This window comes from Gavialis gangeticus, unplaced genomic scaffold (genome assembly GCF_001723915.1).
Source record: "Gavialis gangeticus isolate Ggan-Ray unplaced genomic scaffold, GavGan_comp1, whole genome shotgun sequence".
Classification (NCBI taxonomy): domain Eukaryota; kingdom Metazoa; phylum Chordata; order Crocodylia; family Gavialidae; genus Gavialis; species Gavialis gangeticus.
In genome coordinates this window covers 106,967,887-106,987,067 of record NW_017729031.1, presented here as the reverse complement: position 1 = coordinate 106,987,067, position 19,181 = coordinate 106,967,887, and the positions used below count along the sequence as shown (strand labels likewise).

Below are 19,181 nucleotides of genomic sequence, written 5' to 3'. Positions count from 1 at the left end.
CCCCCCCTCCCCGGCCAGTGCCAATCTCATGGGGGGGGGGGAGGGCACTGGCCAGCGCTTCTCTTGGCACCCGAACTCCCTGGCCAGGGAGGGCCAATCTCAGGTGGGGCATGTGCCCCCCCATGCATTGCCTATGACCATATTAAAGAACTCAGGACTGGCCCAGTGCAGACTGCACTGAAATTAAGAAAGGGGATGTTAGCTGGAAAATAAGGAATGGCTGTCTTCCAATGAGACCTACTGGACAGAATATTCTCCTGAGGGGCAGTGTGAAAACTGTATTGCTGGGGACACTGAAAACCGGACTAAGCAAAACACTGAGAATCGTGTGAAAAAGAAACAATCCTGTCCAGAGGCAGAACTAGGTGAGCCAGTTCCTGGTGATTTTGCTGTCATCTTTTAATTATGTGCAATGCCCAGTCAGAAGAAATAAGCACTATCAGGGGAAGGATGATTTATTTTGGATCCGTCATGTCCTTCCAGTATCGTTAAGAGGCATTGCTATTATGGGAGTGGCTGGCTTGGACTCCACTGGAATCAGGGCCACGATTGGGTCCCAGATTTTTCCAACCAAATTTGAACAAAAAATGGCCTTTTATCCAAAGGTTTGTTGTGTTTAGAGTTGTCCAGGGTTGTGAAAATGAGGGGAGAATGAGAATGAAAGGGCAGAGGGGAGATCTGGCTGACATGGTGTGTGGTAGTGGTTTTCAGAGCTTGTCTGTAGATGGACAGTGGTGTATTGCCAAGCAAAAGCTGTCCAGCCACCCACCCCCTGCCATTCCTGCCACCCTGTCCACTCACTTCATGTGCTACTGGATAAATGTATTTAGCCCATAAAACTTTCCCTGTAGGTTAGAAACAAAGGGGTATGGCTTTTCCTGTCAGAAAATTGAAAAAATTTCACGTAAAAAATGTTTGAAAAGGAATGAAATGATTTGTCTACCTTTCTAAGAAATGTTTGCTGATTAATCCTACAATTTTCTGACCACCTCTAGAGTTGGTCCAGGCTGATGGGGTGGGGACGGGGACCTGTACCTACTGTATGTGTGTTAGAGCAGGGGTTATCTACTTGGCTTGGAGGAGAAATGGAAGATCTTGATGCTTAAGAAGGAATTCATTTACACCTCCCTCCACCCCCCAGCAGGATGTACTCCCTCTCCCCATGATCTTATACTCCACTGTGAGCCAGGACAGTCTGTAGGCCAATAAGCACAGGAAGTCTTTGGATGCCATCTCTGCACAATAGCAGCACCCTGTCCCTTGAGGCTTTGTAGCATTCCTCACATTGTTCATCCTTTCCTCCTCTGAAGAAGCTCCTCATCTAAAGGGCAAATGTAGATGTGTTACATGCATCTTTAACCATGCTGTGCTGTTTCCCTTGACTACCTCATTAGAAAGAGCTTATACTCTCAGCTCAGGATCCCCACAAGCTCAGTGACAATAGGGCTCAGCTCAGTGTATAATCCATACGGAAATACGTGACATTGTGCCTCAGGTGGAGGCCTGGAGAAGGCAGCTGCGTGCAGTGGAGTTAGACTTCAGTCAAAGAAGAAAAAACACAAGGTAATTGCCTCACAGGAAGGGACTGTTTTGGATGCCACCTAGCCCAGTACCCTGACTCCAAGACCCTGACCAAGTCCCCGAACCTCTTGGTCAGCCTCCTCCTGGCCCTAGCTAAACTGACCATCTATCTCACCAGGAGGGAGGCTCTGGCTGGGGGACCCCCAGTAACTTTGGGGCCATCTTCCTGCCCCTTATCTGAGTGCTGGGATGAGATCCAGCAGGGAGTGTCAGGAGGTAAGTGAAGTGTGAGGAGAAAAGCAGGTAAGTGCAGGATCAGGCTCTCCCCTGCCCACACGGTCTGGCCCTTCTGCAAGGAGGTAAGTACTGTAATAAATGCCTAGTTGTTGAGGTGGGGTGTTGTTCAATTCACAGAACTTAAGGAGGGGTGCCTCGAGTCTAAACAGGTGGAGAACCACTACTGCAAGCTTTCCACCCATCAGTTACCCTTATAGCACAAGGCTGAAAGCTGTGGGCTCCAACCCATGATTCAGGTTAAGACAACGTTAATTTAAGATAACATCAAGAGCCTGAAATCATGGTTGGAACTATTTTCATTAGCAGTGAACACAGATGGGGTTTCTTACTATGGGCTTAGTGTTGCATTTTGGTGAAAAGAAGCAGCCCCTTTCAGAACAGGATGGAGCACACTGTATAGACTTTGTTTGCAGACTGACACTGTGCCTGGGAGATTTTGCCTGTGTGTAGCAGAGAGGGGCAAGCCCTGGTCAGCTCTAGAAAGGTCAGGACTGGATTTATTACAATTGTCTTTCCAGAAAGAAACCTAAAGGTGTAATGGGAGGCCGACAAGGGGCTGGCCTGGATTCACAGTCGTTGCCCCTGAACGGACCTTTGGTGGCCCCTGGACTAGGGTGACCATTGGTCCCGTTTTATATCAGAGCATCCTGTTTTTAAACCCTTTGTCCCCTTTCCATTTCTGAATGAGGAACGGATTGCAAAAAGTCCTGATTTTCAGTTCATTGGTAGAATACGTGTCAATCATTTGTCCTTACAATCCTATTGGCTGTGCCTAAAGGTGGGGTGGTGCACAGCCAGGAGGAGCAAGGTTCAGAGCCAGCCAGGGAGGGAGGGAGGTGGCCTTTTTCTTGTGGCCTCGCCCCTTGCTACTGATTGACCAAGGGGCCCAGTAGCCCCACCCCTCACTGCTGATTGGCCAAAGGGCCAAAGGTCCCACTTTTCACCAAGGGGATGTCCTCTATTCTGGAGATGTGTCAGTGGCCACCCTACCCTAGACAGATGGCTTGGGTGAACTCTGTTGTAACAGCCTTGGCACTGGGGGTTAGACAAGAACTTCCTAGACTAGCGAGACTGAACTCCCTGTGCTGCCTCTAGCGCAGAGCTCCCCAACCTTCATGGCCCATGGGCAATGCTGTGAGCAGCGCCAGCCCTTGCTCTCCCTCTCAACAACAGGTGTAACCTTTGGATCTCCTGTGGATGCGCGAAGAGTCTGAGCCATGGGTGAGGAACTGCTGCTCCAGATTTCTCCCACAGCAGGGGTGAGTTGAAAGCCTGGCCTACTGCCATCCTGCAGGTATTCAGAGGGCTTCATGGACCAGAGCAACATGAGCACTAGATCTGCAGAACTTTTGTAAAGCCAGTGAACTCATTCATGATATCATCTGCATAAAGATGCACCTGGAGTGGCACAAAACATGGCAGCTGTGTGCAAAGCTCCCTTTAACTTAGTTGTGCAATTCTCCCCCACTGTGAAATCAGTCATGAGGCTACCACTAATACCTTTATTTCCCTCCTTCACATAGCATGGAGAACCTTTCCTCAACATTTGGGGAAGCTGGAAGTCATTCAGAATCACTCCTAAGCCCTTAATCACAAAGACATAGTCCAGCTGCCCCTCTGACATCATCCCAGAGTAACAGACCAGGAGACGTCATCCACTCTGGGCTCTAGCTGATTGCTGCTCAGGGTCCTGTGGCTCCTCAGGCTCTCTACACTGCCTCCTTCTGCCAGCACATCTTTACAATGGGAGAGATGCAGGAAGGAGTCATGGCATTTCCTTCTATAGGAAACTGTACGTTTAAGAGGCTCAGGAAATGCCAACTGTGATCAGCTGTTGTGTTGCTGGTGTTGCACAATGCTGATCAGTTAGAAACATCTTATTTTGTTTTAAGTGTCCCCTTGTAGGGCAGAGCCAGTAACAAGTGTACCATGTCCTCACACCTTAATTTGTTTCACTTCCTGTGTAGGCCAGCTTTGAGCAGGCTGGGTTAGACATGTAACTGAAAAGTCCCCCTTTATCCCCAGTTTAACAGATTGGTGGAAAATGGCATCAGCCCTATAACACGCATTAGAAAAGTGCAGAATCAGAGTGTTCTTCTGTATTTAGCAATACTTTGTTACAGACCAGCACCCATGAAGCACAAGTTTCCACCAGCTGGTGTTATTTTGAAATTAGAGTAAAACTCTAAAAAAGAATGCCTGTGCTATTACAGTCAAATGTCAGAATCAGGAGAACTGCATATAGGCAGATGGGTAAGGCAAAACACCTATATGATTTTATTTATTTTTTGGTTCCTAAGAGGTGTCACCACTTTCTAGGCTATATCGGTGATAGGAAACAATGGTGCCAAAGAGCAGGATGTCGCAAAATGCATCCTGGCAAGTATCTGAGATTGTCATTCCAGAAGGACATAGGCAACACCTCCCCCAGGATCCAGAAGAGAGGGAGCAAAGGGGCCATTTTGCCCAAGCTGGTTTTAGACAGGCAATTAGTCCAGCAGACTGAGACAGCATGAGCTACATGGTATGCCACATAACCAGAACTAGTAGACTGACTGCCACTGACCACTGATGTTTTGTATGACAGTGAAAGGCACCTCAGACTAACTGAGCACTGATATAGGCTGCATATGTGTGTTTGACATTCAGCATTAGGCTAATGTCGATTGTTAATTGTTGTTAGTGCCACGCTGGCTATGAAAGTAAGATGTGGGGAACTGGACTTTTAAGAAACTATTGCATGGATGCTTTTGAGTGCCAGGGACTAGTTTCAGACCAATGGGAGACACCTAAGAGAATGGCCAGACAAAGAAAAAGCATTTTCGAAAACTGAGGACACACCAAAGGCCAGATACTGAAAAGGTATTTAGACACCTGAAGTAGCAGATAGTAGCTTAGGGACTTTGGAAAATCCCATTAGCTGCCTCATTCTCACTGAAATCAATGGGAGTTAGGCACTAAGGGTGCCTATACACTAAGGGTACCTATACACGTGCGGTTTGTAACAGCACATTGGAGCAGAGTCAATCAATTGAGTCTGCTGGAGCTTAAGGGCTCAGCCCCCAAATTTGAATTGTTAAAGCCTCCACTCAGCTGCCACGTAATTCTACAGAGGTGCTTACAGTCCCTATATGCCTAGGGAGTTAGTAAGGAAAATCTCCTAAGGGCTGAAATATTTGTTGCATGCTCAGAACCACCTACCTCTTGACAGGCCCGAACAGCAGTCCGCCTAGCTCACATGCACATGCCTATGGGATTCACCGACCAACCCCGCCATGTCTGGGTCAGTGAAGAATGCAGGCTGGTGGAGCAGCACGCCTACTGCAAAGGCTGTTACGGTGTTCTGGGTTTACAGCAGTGCCCCAACTGCACGGCTAACCCCAGTCCAGCAGGCAGGCAGTCTCAGAGTAACACCTACCACACTGGGCCTTGCACAAAAGAGTAGTGGTACTACACTTCCTGCTCCCCCCTACCTGCCTCTTACAGTGAAGTCTAGTGGTCAGAGGCCTCACATGGGCTTGAGGGACCTGAACCATATCTGCTGGAGATTGTCGTCAGCTGTGGAGTATTCTGGGGTAGGATCATCTCAGCCTATCCTGTCAAAACCACTCCACTGCGCATGGCATAACTGAAGAGTCACAGGAGCAGGGTGCTGAAAGCTTCTGGTGAGCTGGGCCTTGACCTGTCCTTGCTGCAGCCCTGCAGGTGCCGGGGCATCTGTCCGGGTGTTAATGTGTGTCCCGAAGGCCACTAGGTGGTGCTGGAGAGCAGCCATGGCTGAGTTCAGTGGCATGCACTTTGCAGTCGCAGCAAAACGGCTGCAGCTACCGTTACACGGCTCTGGGGCTACGGCAATGCCCCAGCAAGTGTTGCTGCCCCTGACATCGCACTGAAGCCGCTTATTGGTAAATGTACACTTAACATTACCAGTCTGTGCCCATAGAGGAGTTCCCATTGCGAGTCCTTCAGCCCCTCTGGTGGGGCAGGATGGGTCAGCACGGTGTAAGCTCAAATTCAATTTAGAAATGAACTACAGGTGCCCACATCCTTCATGTGAAGGAGAAGGTGGTGTGGAAAACTTGTCCATGCTTTGCTCTGGGGCTGTATTAGCCTTCTGAGCTCCTCCTCAGAGGGTGGTAGTGGAAGCTGGCTGGTGTGTACCTGCCCTATGTGAGACAGGCATTGGTGGCATACAGTGGTTCCAAAGGCACCTTTTTGGGCCAGCCTCTGCTACTCTTTTCCCAATGCCAGTCTTACCAGCTGTGTGAGCCCCTGAGAGCTTGAGCTGTTGTGAATGCAGATTATCTCTCAAGCCCCCTGCTAAATACCACCGTGGACAGCTCTGCCATTTCTTCTGAGCACTGAGGTTTTGGCTCTTGCTGCATGCCACCCCACCAGGACTCGGGAAGCCTATAACCAGCCAAGTGAAATGTCTCTTCTGACTGATTGTCTGCCTCCCTGATTTCACCTCCTGGGGAAGAATAACCAATCGTAACTGCTGCAAAAGAAGGCAGAGCCCTGTCCCTCACTCTCTCCTCCACTTCCGAAGCTGAGAGAAGTGTTTGAGCAGAGCAGATACAAATTTCACAGGGCAGGAGGAGGGAGCAGGAAAAGCCCACCAGCTCAAGGTGGCCCCTCTCCTTCCTGATTTCTTGTGAGAAGTAGCTCAGCTCTTCACTTTTCCTCTCTGCCCTCACCCCCTCTTTGCAACCCAAAGGGGAAAAGCAGAAGGAGAAACTGCTGGAGCTGCCCCCAGTAAAGGTTCAGGAAGAGCGGACACCATGTGTGTATGTCTTTCTGGTGTGGTTTAGTACCCGCCGAGGTGTTAGGGCTTAAAGCTCACTTTGTGGAAATAGGAGGCTCCTCCCTAGCTTGCTTCTGCGGCCATATGGCTGAGGGCAGGCGAAACTTAGGGACATCCGAACCCCAAGCCTCCAGGCTTGGGCCTGCATGTAGGATGCCCGCCAAAAGACTTTGGAAGTATCTGAAGCCCCTGGTAGGGGTGGAGGATGTTTGCTGGCTGTAGGTCCACCTATGGTTCTGGACTGACTCACAGATTTGGACTTGATTTGGCTGATTTGGTTTGGAACATGAAAATTTTCTTTAAACAAAAAAAGTATATGCTTTGAGGGGGTGTTAACAGACAGGTGGAAGGTAGGGGCTGCAGAATTGATATGGGGCTGGGAGACACAGGATTAGCTGATGTGAGAATGGCCAGTCCCAGATGTACGGGCAGGAGCTGGAAGCCCCACCTGGCTGGGCAGCAGTTTCTACAAATGCTGTGGAGTTTGATCATGGTTGGCTCCTCTAGTTGAAGTCAACATCATTCTCCTCCCCATCTTTGCATGTGCCATAATGGCTGGAACGGTCCCCTCCCACTGTGAGGGCAGAGGGGTTGCAAAGCCAGGGAGGCAGTGTAATTTTTGGTTGTTAATGTGTGGACATTGAGCCCACCTCTATCTGAATGCTGGGGAATGTACCTCCAACCCCCATTTTGGGTGTTGGGGATCTTGCTGTGCCCATAGTGAATGAACTTCTGTGCACAACCCTGCAGCTCTCCCCTGCAAAACCCCCCTACCCTTACTTGGGGACATGGCTGAGAAGCAGGAACATTTCCTGTTGGTTTTAAGGGAAATTCAGCTGTGAAGCCCCAGCACAACCTGCTCAGACCCAGCAATGAAGCAACCTGGCTGCAGCGCTCAGGGCATGAAAGGCCCTTCCTTACGCAACAGACTAGGCGCGAGGTGCTGTTCAACAGAAGAATTATCCCCCAGGGGCTGAGCAGGGCCCTGGGTCCCCCCAGGTGGATTTGGGGTGGATGATCTTTTCTGGATAGCCACACTTTCCCTGGCTCTGCTGCCAGACTGTTGTTGTCAGAAGAGGAAGTCTGCCCTGGGCAGTAAGGTGAGGTTCATTTTAGCGCTTCGGGAAAGCATGTAGGTTTCCCCTCAGCATGGTACATCCAGCCAAGTCAAATTCTCTTCACAGAGAGCTAGTACCCATGAGGTGTTTGCTAGCCTGCACTAGTGCTTCTGCATGGATTGCAAGCCAAGGATAGATTTACTGACACCACATTTACCCTGCCTGCTCCTAAGACCATCCCTATGCCATGGTGTGTCCCAGATACAGCCAACACCCAGCAATCTGAGCATGGCAATGGAGGTTATGCCTGTCTTTCACACAACCCTTTGGGCAGGGATTGTTTTCCCTTCCAATTAAAGCAGAATGCAACACATATTGCCTTTGCTGTTGCAGGATGATCTAGAGCAGTGGGGGCCAGGTGTTTTGGCAGGCATGCCACAAATTAGCCCTGCACCCTCTCCAAGTGCCCTCCCCTTCCCCTGCCTGATCCGCAGCTCTGCTTTCTAATTCCTTCCCCTGTGCTCCTTGCCCAATCTGCTACTTGGCTTTCTTCTCCCTGCCCTATCTGCCACTGTGCTCCCCACTCCCTCCCTGATCTGCCTCGTGGCACACACCAATGCTGCCCGTGGCACAGGTGGGCCACCCCTAAATTAGAGCATTAAGTACACACCAGCAAAGGCCATACTCAGACCATGATTGGGATGGAGAGGCCCAGGTCCAAGCTTTGCCCAAACTTTTGGAGCATTTGGGTCTAGCTGACAGGATGAGCCTCACCTGAGGACAGGGACTGCATAACAAGCTGAACAAGCTTTGGTTCCAGACCTCTGTGAACTACCCATAGAAGAGTACTTGATGCTCTGGATCCCATGTGATCCATGCACCCCACCTGCTCTGAGGAGGGGGAAGGTGTTCAAAGCCCATCTTTGTCCCTTGTTCTTCCTATTTGCTGGCTCTAGGAAGCTTCTTGCTTAGTGGTGGTGCTCTCTGAATTGTGCATTGGAAGCGATCAGCTTTCTCCATTGACAGGAAAGAGAGCCAAGGTGCCTAGCACTGTTTTTGAATCACCTTCCTGGGGCCAGGTGCCTAATTGCAATACCTGCCTTGGAGGTACCTAAAATGCCTCCCTGGAATTTGGCCATGGAGTGTGACTGCCTGCTTCCCCTACAGCAGCTGTTGCTGAATGCAGGTACTAATGCCTCGCAGGGCATGACACTGAAGACCAACTTCTGCTCCCAGATCTGGCCGAATTAGAGCAAGTCATTGCACCCTCATCATCATTGTTTAGAAAAGCATTTTGAATCCTTCCATAGGGAAGCTTGGAAGTGGCAAGCCTGGTGCTACAGTGGCAGTGGTGGGGTACTGGGGATAAGAGTGATGACGGACGTTTGTCTGAAGGCACGCCGGACATTGACACCCATGTAACTGTAAAGGGCACCCATGTCTCTGAAAAGGCAAGTTGCTCTGTCCCCTAGTTTATTTTTTCTCTATCTCCTTCGCTAATTTCCACCCCTTCCTTCATCTGATCCAAGCGCATTTTCTGTGCCACAAGGAGAACAGGCTTCAACATTTTTCAGGAGTCCTGTCATGTCTTATCAGATCAACCTGGAGCTCTAGGTTGGGAGCTCAGCACGTTGGAGTACAGTAGAGAAATTCACATTCCACAGACTCCAGTGGAACTGCCCCTGCCCCCATCCTGACACTACCTAGGTCCACTTCCTTCCAGTTCCCTACAGTGAGGGCCACCTCTTGACATCTTGCTTCTTGCCTGTCCAGAGTGTGCTGTGTCCCTCCGTGCTCCTGTCCACCAAAGGAGAGCTCCACTCACAGGTCTTCATGAGATCTCTTGAACACTGTCCTCATTTCTTTTCCTCACTGTCCAAAGATAGGTACACCCCAAAATGGATCAAAGTGAGAGGATGAGACTTGAATCTAGACTCTAATGCAGGAGGTCTGTGCCGAAGGAAGGAATACTTTTGTTGTGGTCTCAATTATTCATCCACATAACTAGCACTGCCCTATCTCCAAGGGGTCTTGCAAGAATAAATGAATTAAATAAGTAATGCTGAGATTGCCCTTCAGACCTAGTTTGCAAGAGGTGCCCCTCGGGATTAATTTACAGACACTGTCTTCCAAACCTCACTCTCCTGGATGGCAGAGTTCTTTCTGAATGAGCTATTCCACATACTACATATGGGCCAAAGGCAAGGACTGCTGTTTCTATTCCTAGCTTTTGTAGTAAACCCTGCAAGATGTTTTATGATGTATGACAAGGACTTTATTGTTATAACTCATGTGAAAGTTGGTAGCTCCGGCAGTAAGCACCTCCCTCAACCAGTGCTGCAGCCACAAGCTCAATACGGTCTCCAGAGGAACCATTTGGAGCACTGCTGCTCCCTGGAAAATCTAAGCATTCCTTTCAGGTCTCCTGTCATGGACAAAGGTGAGCAGTGGGTGCCTCAAGGTCTGGTGTTTAGTTTAGTTATCTGCAAAGCAGGATGAATAATAAGATAGCAAAATGTTCCGATAAGTGTTGTTCAGGTTAGTCAAGTCCAAAGAAGGACAAAGAGCTTCAGAGGGCTCCAACCAAGTTACATGAGTGGGCAATGCAATGGTAAATTCAGTTCAGCATTGATAAACACAGAGAGATCAGCAGTGGGGAGCAAATGTACACAACTATTTTGTAAAGCAATTAAAAAAAAAATCTAGGATGCCCATTATTTTAATTGGGCCATGGCTGCAGCCTGCTCAGTGACCACTTACAGCAAACACATTCTGTTTGATTCACACATACCAACAGCATTTGTTTGCAGTATCCTGTTTGTCTCCTTTAGTGAACACAATCATTAGTTCAAAATTCAGTCTTACATGCCTAGTTGCCTACCTATTTGTTCACTACTCACAGAAGACACTAGTTGATCTCTGCTGCCTCTAGGTTGGGTGTGTATCCATGTGTGGAACTGCTTTTCTGTGCTCCCTGAGCTGAAAAGGGCAGGCACCTGTCTGTTTGCGTCTTCCTCCATGTTCAGCCAGTTCCCTGCAGTCACCTAGAGCACAGAAGGCAGGGTCCTGCTCCACGGCAGAGGATGCAACAAGCTAGCTACAGGCAAAAGCTGCAGGTGCCATCACCTGCATGACCAACAAGGTGACAGAGCAGCCCCACCTGTAGCAGCATCCTGCCTATTATTTTAGACAGCAGCTGGCACAGGGCTGCCAAGTTTCATATAGTTCCGCTGACTTTTCTTTAAATTAGATAATAAACCAATCTGCATGTTTGCAACTAGCAATAAGATCCAGTTTCAGGAATTGTGTGGATTAGTAATGGTAAGTATTGCCTGTCTGGTTACAGAAGCCCTCTGATTCTCTACTGGGCACCTGAGGGTGAAGGGTGTGTTGTCCCACCAATCTCAGTCCCCATCTACTTTACAAGAAGCAGCAGTTCTTCATGGTTCATGAAGTTCTGGGCCTCTCTTTTGAGTCGGCCAGAATCACCTATCCACTGCCCTCAGATGAATTCTGTTGCTACTAACATTGTTACTAGTATTGTTCACTTTGACGGCATTATCTTACCAGTTGCCTAGAATTTGTTTTTGACTAAGTCATCTCTTCAAGAAAGGTGTCCAGTCTAGATATCAAGACATCAAGAGGTGAAGAATCCACCACTTCTGTCCTCCCTTGTTTCAGTGCTCTGCCACCCTCTTCTGTTTGAATTTTTTCCCTTAATTTCTCATTTGAATGGCCAGAGGCTGAAGCCAGAAAAATTGAGTCTTGTATGTATGCCCTTCTCCACTAAATCAGAGTACCTTTTGATACCAGATATTTTATTCATATGAAGAAAATTGCACTTAAAGCAACATTATAGCAATTGTAGAGTTATACATCAATCCTTTGGATAAGAACTCAAACCCATTTAGCTTTAAAGCCTTACACTCACTATCAGGTAAATTCTCCATCTCTCAAATTCTTTTTGCAGGTCCTTACTGCCTTCTGATTTTTCCAACATCCTTTTCAAGATGTTGATGCCAGAAGTGTATGCAGTTTTCTCAGCAGTAGTGAGAGGTCAAGGCATGTACTTACTTCTATAGTGCATGCCCCATTCATATATCCAGGTATCACACTGACCAATTTTCACTACAGCATTATAGTGAGAGCTGCTTGTCCACTAAAAAACCCCCATTCTATAACTATGACAAGAAATTCCTTGTTCCTACACACAGGAATTTTCATTTGGCTATATATAATTAACACATTTTGTTTGAATGGGCCTAGTATACCAGGTGACCCAGATCATTCTGTACTACTGCTCTGTCCCCAGCATTAATGGCTGTTCCTCCAATCTTAGGATCACCAGCAAAGGTTTAGTTAGCAGTAACATTGTGTTCACTTCCAGTTTATTGCTGAAAAATCTTGAACGCTGAGTCTAGTACCAGTCCCTATGGAACAACTATAAACCCTGAGAATTAATGAGTGTGTCATTGTTGAGCTGCCCAGAGCCAAACACCCTACAAAAGCTTACATGTATAAGGACTTCCTTTTCTAGCTGAGGCAAAGATCTTGGATCATGAGGAACTTGTACTCAAAAAGTAGCATCAGCCTAACTTTGCTTTGATCTTACATGCTCAGATCTTTGCAAAATTGCCTCTTAAAGAGCCTAGATAATAGATGATTAAGCCATGGAGGGCCTAGGACAGACCCATTCCAAGGTCATGGCAGGTTTGTTTGATCACTTAAATCACTGCTAGAAGACCTGTTTCTGACAACAAGGGCTTCCCCAAAGAAAACATGGCTTGAGGGGAGAGGTGACCAGACACTCTAGGATGAGCAGGGTGAACTTGGTAGCTGTCCCAAAGCAATAGCGGGCAAGATCTTGATCCCTGCATGCACTCAAACTAAAATCCCACTGAAGTCAATGGCAGTATGCCCGAGGAATGCCCACCAAGGTGAGGTGCTGCCATTGAGTATTTAGTAACAGATTACAATCACTGTAGACTTGCAATTTCTCATTGTGCTATTGTGCCACTGAACAAACAAATCTGCTGTTGCATCTATTACATTATCCCTAGCTACTGGTGAATGGATTATGGTTGCTGCAGCAACACAGTTTTCCTGACAGGAGCCCATCTCAGGAGGGTAGCTGAAGTTTGGGTGACTCAGGGCCCTGTTGTAGTCTTGAAAGTGTTTTGGCATCTGTTTGCTCCCCTTTGTCTGGGTGCTGCACATGAGTAGGTTCTGACTTACTTGTTGGAAGGGTGAGGGTGGGGGCAGGGCCTCAGCTGTGGAGTCTGCTTCACTTCTTCATGGAAGCAAGCTGAATAAAGTTGCTGACAAGGGTGTGTATGGGGCGGGGGGGAAATCAGGGCTCTTTTGTGCAGAAACGTATAAAAAAAATAAATGTTATGTTCAGATGGCTCGTTCAAAGCAATGTCACTCTGCGTTTAGAAAACACAATCAAGTGATTTGCTATGGGAGGGAACCCATTCTATAGGGCCGGTGATAATATTATTCAGTCTCCAATTTACATAAATGCATATACTTTGCATATGTAAATCAGGGCTCCCAGTGAGATTTTCACCATTTTCCTCAGAAGGGCGAGATGCCGCCTCTGCAGTTCAGTTGGAAACTTTGCTCACCCCAAACCAGCGAGACTTGGCAGAGCTGCTAACTGGGGATTTGCATACATACAGCGTGCGGCTGTGTCCATTTCACCAGTCAGTGCCAGCTCCTGCCCCCACCCCCCGCCCTTTTCCACTGGCTTCCAGGCAGCTCTGCCAGGCTTTCACAAGAATAGGAAAAATTAAAAATCAGATTTTTCCTACTTCAACCCTCACACTTTCCCAAATACATAGACAGGATGCTGAAGTATGAAACCAAAGTCCCTACTAACAGGGAGGAGAAAGAGGCAAACTGTTCAGAGCAGTCCACTGCAGAATGTAAGGGAAGGGAAAATTACTAGGTCTAACCCTCCTCCCCCCTTATGGCCACATCTCTCCGAAACAGGAGGAGCTCTCTCATTATGTATCATTTGTGATGCAGGAACCAAAGCAGGGATCCAACCATATGCCTGCTAGAGGGGAACAGCTATTAATACCAGCCAAGTTGGGCAGGATTCAAACTAGAGACATACAGATGAAAGGCTCACTAGTGACATGCTGAGTCACCCAGCCCAACCCGGTGAGAACATAACATGAACCAAAATTCAAGCTATAAACACAACAGCAAAACAGGTATTGAATCCAATGTCCAAATTAGTTTCCAAGACAAACCTTCTCTGATGGGAAATCATACCAGCAACCAGCAAAGTCCTCACACCCAGGAACGGATGGGACTTCCTGGGTCATCAACTCCAGTCCCTGATGCTGCAGGCACTACCCCAGTCCCTTCTGCACAAGTCTCAATCCCCAATTTAAAGCCTGATCACAGGCAGGCTGCTGCAAATTGTTCTTGTAGCCAGGAACTGCCTTGTTCCCCTGTTAAGGATTACAACAGAGTTGGAATCCAGAAGGTTTAAAGCCACAAGCAGTTTCTTTCCCCCTTCCGCTACAGGGGGAGCAGCATATGAACTGGCACAATGCACTTCCCAACTTTATGTTTGCCTTCACTGAAGCCTCTGCTTGATGTATAATTCAAGTGTTGCCCCAACCCAAATCCCACTTATACACAAGTCTCTAGGCCTGAATTCAGTAGTACTTTAAGCTCCAGTTAGCTGGCCCAGGGATGCGTGCTAAAGCTTGAATACTGTCAGGTTGAGTAGCAGCAATGTAGTGTAGCTTGCATCTGCAGCTCACATTAGCATGGCGTAGCAGTAGGTAATCCAAGTACTCAGTGCACCTCTAGTTTTGTTTTGCAGTTCGGCTTCTCTCTGATTTGAGCCAGGCTAACTCAAGAGAAGCAGCTTGACCTAAATGGTGTAGGACAGACAAGCCCAGAGTCGCACCAGAGTTTTGTCAATATTTGTGAGATGGCAGAGGACTCTTGGCATCAGGATTCCTGGCTCTTGGAGCAGATGTGTCCTGTAAGCAGTGTAGTCACGTATAACAGTGCCCCAGGATGGGAGGAGGACTACCAGCTAGAGCAATGGTTCTCAACCTTTTTTTGTACCAGGACCCATTTGTAAACATCAATAGCCAGTCTAGACCCAGTAAACAGTTCAAGTAGAAAATGGCCCCCTGGCCCTGAGCAATGTCCCTCACTCCCAACCTGCTGCCCCACACATGCAGACCCCAGCCCCCCCCATGTGTGGAGCATGGAGTGTGTGGGGCAGGGAAGACCCCAAGCAGCCCCTTGCAGGCTGGAACTCTTCCAGCCTGCAAAGGGAAACCCACACTTTCCCATGTTTTTCTCCTTTAAAAAAGAATCCATTTTTAAAGTTTGTTCACAATCCTTTTATATATTCTTGCAACCCACAGACTGAGAAACACTGGTCTAAAATAGGCTCCAGCCAAGGCTCCGATTAACACTTTGAAAGAAAGGGCACAGACACCTATCATTATGGGTATGGACCATGTGAAAACATAGGTGCACCCTGCAGCCCCCAAGGGCTGGATTTAGGACTAATGCCTTTGTTCAGTGTTTCCCTACTAGCTACCCCTGGGTGCAAAAGTGACAATTTTCACCCGATCTGGCCACAGAAAGTGGTTTACAGCCGTGACTAAACAGCTGCAGACAGCTTAAAAAATGGCCAGTTGGCAGAAAAGCTGAACCCTTATTGCATGCAGGGGTCAGGTGAAGACATTTCAAAACAGTATCTTCTGTAACTTCTGTCTGTGCTGCCTCCCAAACTCAAACTGTTTGCTGGGGGGGTAGGGAAGGGAGTAGAGGGTGTTCAGTCTTTCAGTCTGGGGTTTCCAGCCCCCACTAGAACGTGGGGTGGGTGTACTAAAGCCCCACTCCCACAAGGGGGGAACCCTAGAAAGAGCTTCCTCTGCTCCCTTTCCATGCTCCCATTCTGAAGCAGGGACAGACTGGGAGAGAGGAGAGGCAGCTGCCAGCAGCTAGATTCCTCTCCCCCCTGGAACCAGTAGTGAACTTCAGTTTGGTCTGGGAGAATCGCTTAACTCAGAACGCCTCCTGCAAACCATTCCAAGTTACAGCACGGAGCTGCACGTCTGGCATGCACAGTCTAGGGAGCCATTTGCTCAATGTATAGGCTTTTTGGATACTATTCTTGAGGTGCCTAACTCTTTTGGTGTCCTGTACAAGGAACCCAGGCACCCAACTCAGGGTTAGGAGTTCCACTCCAGGGACAGGAACCTCAAAGTTACATTTTAAGCACCTTAGTACCCATCTTTTAAGTGCCTAGGTACTTTATCATTTCTGATCTGTGGTCTTACAGTTTAGTACATCCTCCTTCAGACTGCAAGATTTGGGATGATTTTTTCTCCCTGATCTCTCATAATACTGTCCAGCCAGTTTTTTCCTTGTGACATTACCTGTACTGGCTGGTGGAAAAAGGGTGCAGGATACCACAGCATCCACACAGCTGACAACATGGCAGCATGGTTGTACAAAGCAATGACCAGGGCCTTGTCCTAAAGCAGTTAGGTTAGGACCTAGGACTATTAAAAACATTGTTACAATAGCAACCTGGCTACATGCAAGTAGTCAATTAATAGGCAAACTACCAAGAATTTCTAACATAGTACCCTGGTTTTAAAGACCAAACAAACAAAAAAATTCTCTACCAAAATGCACAGGGTTTCTGTGACAGCAGAGCTTCATCATGGCCAATAGACAGAACAAAGCAAGGCAGAGAGGCTTTGCTGAACACTTCCAGAGGTAAGCGCTTCTTCTTAAACTATACCAATTTCAGCTATAAGAAGATGAAAGCAATATGCAAACAGTCTTAGATACTTTAGAATACTTTTTGCCTTAAAAAGGTATAGGCTACGAAAGGCCCAAATTCAATACTTCAGAACAGAATCAACCTGGAACTAAAGCCCAATATGCAAGCATGCTGTACCAGGTTTCCCAAATCACATAAATCCAACCCACTTGCTGACAATTACTGTAGGTGCCAATAAATAATGAAGCCAGAGCACACACATTGCTACAGTCAGTTTAGGAACTGAATCAGGCAGCAGAAATTCACTGCAGTAGCAAATAAGCAGCTACAACAATTGAAAGTAGTAAGTGCTTCCTTTCCACTAACACAAATACAAAGAGATTTTTGGATTGCAAAGTATTTCCTTATTGTGGGAGACCATATGGGAAAGGTAGATGTGTATCATTAGATGCCAATGATACTTCTAGCAGGCAAAGAAGTCACATTGTAAAGCTTGCAGATCAAGCTGAAAACACCACTGTAACACCCTCATCAACGGTGGGACTGTGAGAGGCACAGGAAGAGGGTGTTTTGCACAATTAACACTCCCACTGTCACCAAGCTAAATGTTCTGTATGCCAAATAATCACCCTTGGGTGGCTTTCCTGCTGGTTTAAGAGAGAACTCAGTTTTAAACATGTTTTTATACTTGAACATTATTTAAGAAATAATAATGGTTTACAAGGTCCAGCATCTTCCCCCAGCTGCCTCTGGGAGTCAGCACAGCAAGGTTACCTCATGTACTACTGTCACAGAAATTGGCCAGCTACTGTGTAGCACCCATACACCGAAGGGTGTGCTCATACACCGAGGAGCACTGGCCACATCCCGTCTCTGGGCTCGTTCCTAGCCATGATTAATTAGGCAGAGAATGAGGGAGTGTCGGCAAGATGATTTATTTCTCTGCAGAGGGGTTACTCAGTGCCCAGTAGACAAAGAGTTCCCCCAGTCTGAGTTTGGTAGCACCTTTTACACTAACAGGTCATACATATGCAAATATAGGTATACATAGGCATAAGGCATATATGCGTGCGCATCTTTGGGGAATTTCCACTAGCTTTGGGGTTTTTTGTTTTTTTTCGCTTGCTGTTACAAAGTTACAAAATACACAGAAGAAGTTTGCTTACTGTCAGCAAAAGGCTATCTTTAAGCTTAGGGAAAGGTCATAAACTTCTCAAGGGTTATCTGCTTCTCATGGGTCATCTTGTTTTTCTAACAACTACCCATGGGGCATTGGTTTCATTGATTCTTGATCATTGTGTGTGCAGGCAGTGGTGATCATTCTCACTGTGACACAGACCTGTAAGCAGACAGCACCCGGCCTCCTGTTGTCCCCTCACACTCCCACCAGCCTGGCTCCTTCTTGCAGCACCAGGTTCCTCAGACAAGCAGCTCTGTCCTCAGGAAGATGGCTGAGTTTGGCCTGATGGCCCAGCACAAAACGCAGCTCTGTTTGTGCTGCTGGTTTGCAAAGGTTAGACCCTTTGCTGTTGTACTGGTGCTTCTGGGCCAGCAGAAAATTAAAGCAAGACTGTAGAAGAGGAAGGAGGCCAGGAGACCTGACTTCTTCTGTATTCTTGGGCAAACTCTTCTTATCCTTTCTCTGTTCAGACTTATCAGGGCAGAAGCCTTTTCAAAAGTGTCTCTACTCACTGTGCCCCTGAGCAGCACCTGGTGCAATGGCTCCCTGACCTTAATTGAGGTCTACCCACACTACTACAATACACACCAAACAAAGTACTAGGTCTTGGCTGAACATGAAAAGCATATTTTTAAAGCTACAGCCAAAGGTGCTTTCGATTCCTTGGACTCGCACCCTCCAGCTAAGAACAGGTTGTCTCTCTGGCAGCAAAAAAGCTGACAGCCTTAAAATCAGCGAGGCAGACAGCAGTGTAAACTACCTAGGTTCCAGCTTCTCTTGATATCAAGTACTGTGGTCCTGCTTGGTATCTGACTTCTGACACCTGCCTGTAACTCTTAATTTCTGAGCTGGGTGTGGTATGTGGTTTCTGACCCTTTTCAAAGGAGGATTCAAAACCAGACACAAGCAGGTCACGTTGTCCCTCCCTATTGGGGTATTTGTCGTATGTATATAATAGCTAATGTGATAAACAAATAGAAGATGTAAAAGGCCTTATGCATGCATACTTTTGTTTTACTGGTTCCCAAAAGCAACTAGCTCTTGGATTTGGGACCTTGAGGAATGTATTTTTTCCATCTCCTCAGCAGCATATGTATAGCATGGTTCACCTGCTGGGGTCTTCTAAACTTATCTACCATTGCAGGGCCCCTGGGCATTGATGGGACATTTCTAGTTTTCTGCTTGTGGCATGCAACAGTGCAGAATCCTGGAAGCTGATGTGTTAGTTTAACTCCAAGTTATTTGGGCTTAGGATAGGAATTTCCAGATGAAACTCAACGGCATGTAATAGATGGGGAATTGGACTAAATTATGTCATGGCCCCTTCTAAATGGCTTTCAACATCTGCAGTTTTCAGAGCTAAAATCTGGGCCTGGATATTACACAGTGTAGAAATTGGTCTTAGAAGCATTGTAAATGTGCTAAAATCATGGAAAGCAAATGTCATTTTTTCAAGGAGACACCATAGGCTCCCAAATTACACTCCAGGAAAGGGAGAAGTAGGGGAATGCCCTAACCAAAAACCAGACTCTAAACCTCTGT

The 19,181-nt window shown here is 47.3% G+C and overlaps 1 protein-coding gene and 1 long non-coding RNA gene across 2 annotated transcripts in view; one reads left to right on the top strand and one right to left on the bottom strand.

The window, feature by feature from the left end:
• Positions 1-19,181, bottom strand: part of WNT3 (Wnt family member 3) — a 98,775-nt gene that overhangs the window by 34,481 nt on the left and 45,113 nt on the right. The gene's annotated exons all lie outside the window — the stretch shown is intronic.
• The window catches only part of LOC109301782, a 49,121-nt gene continuing 46,637 nt past the window's right edge, over positions 16,698-19,181 (top strand). The window contains exon 1 of the long non-coding RNA XR_002098624.1: positions 16,698-16,802. This is a non-coding gene — a long non-coding RNA (uncharacterized LOC109301782). The remainder of the gene's footprint in view (positions 16,803-19,181) is intronic.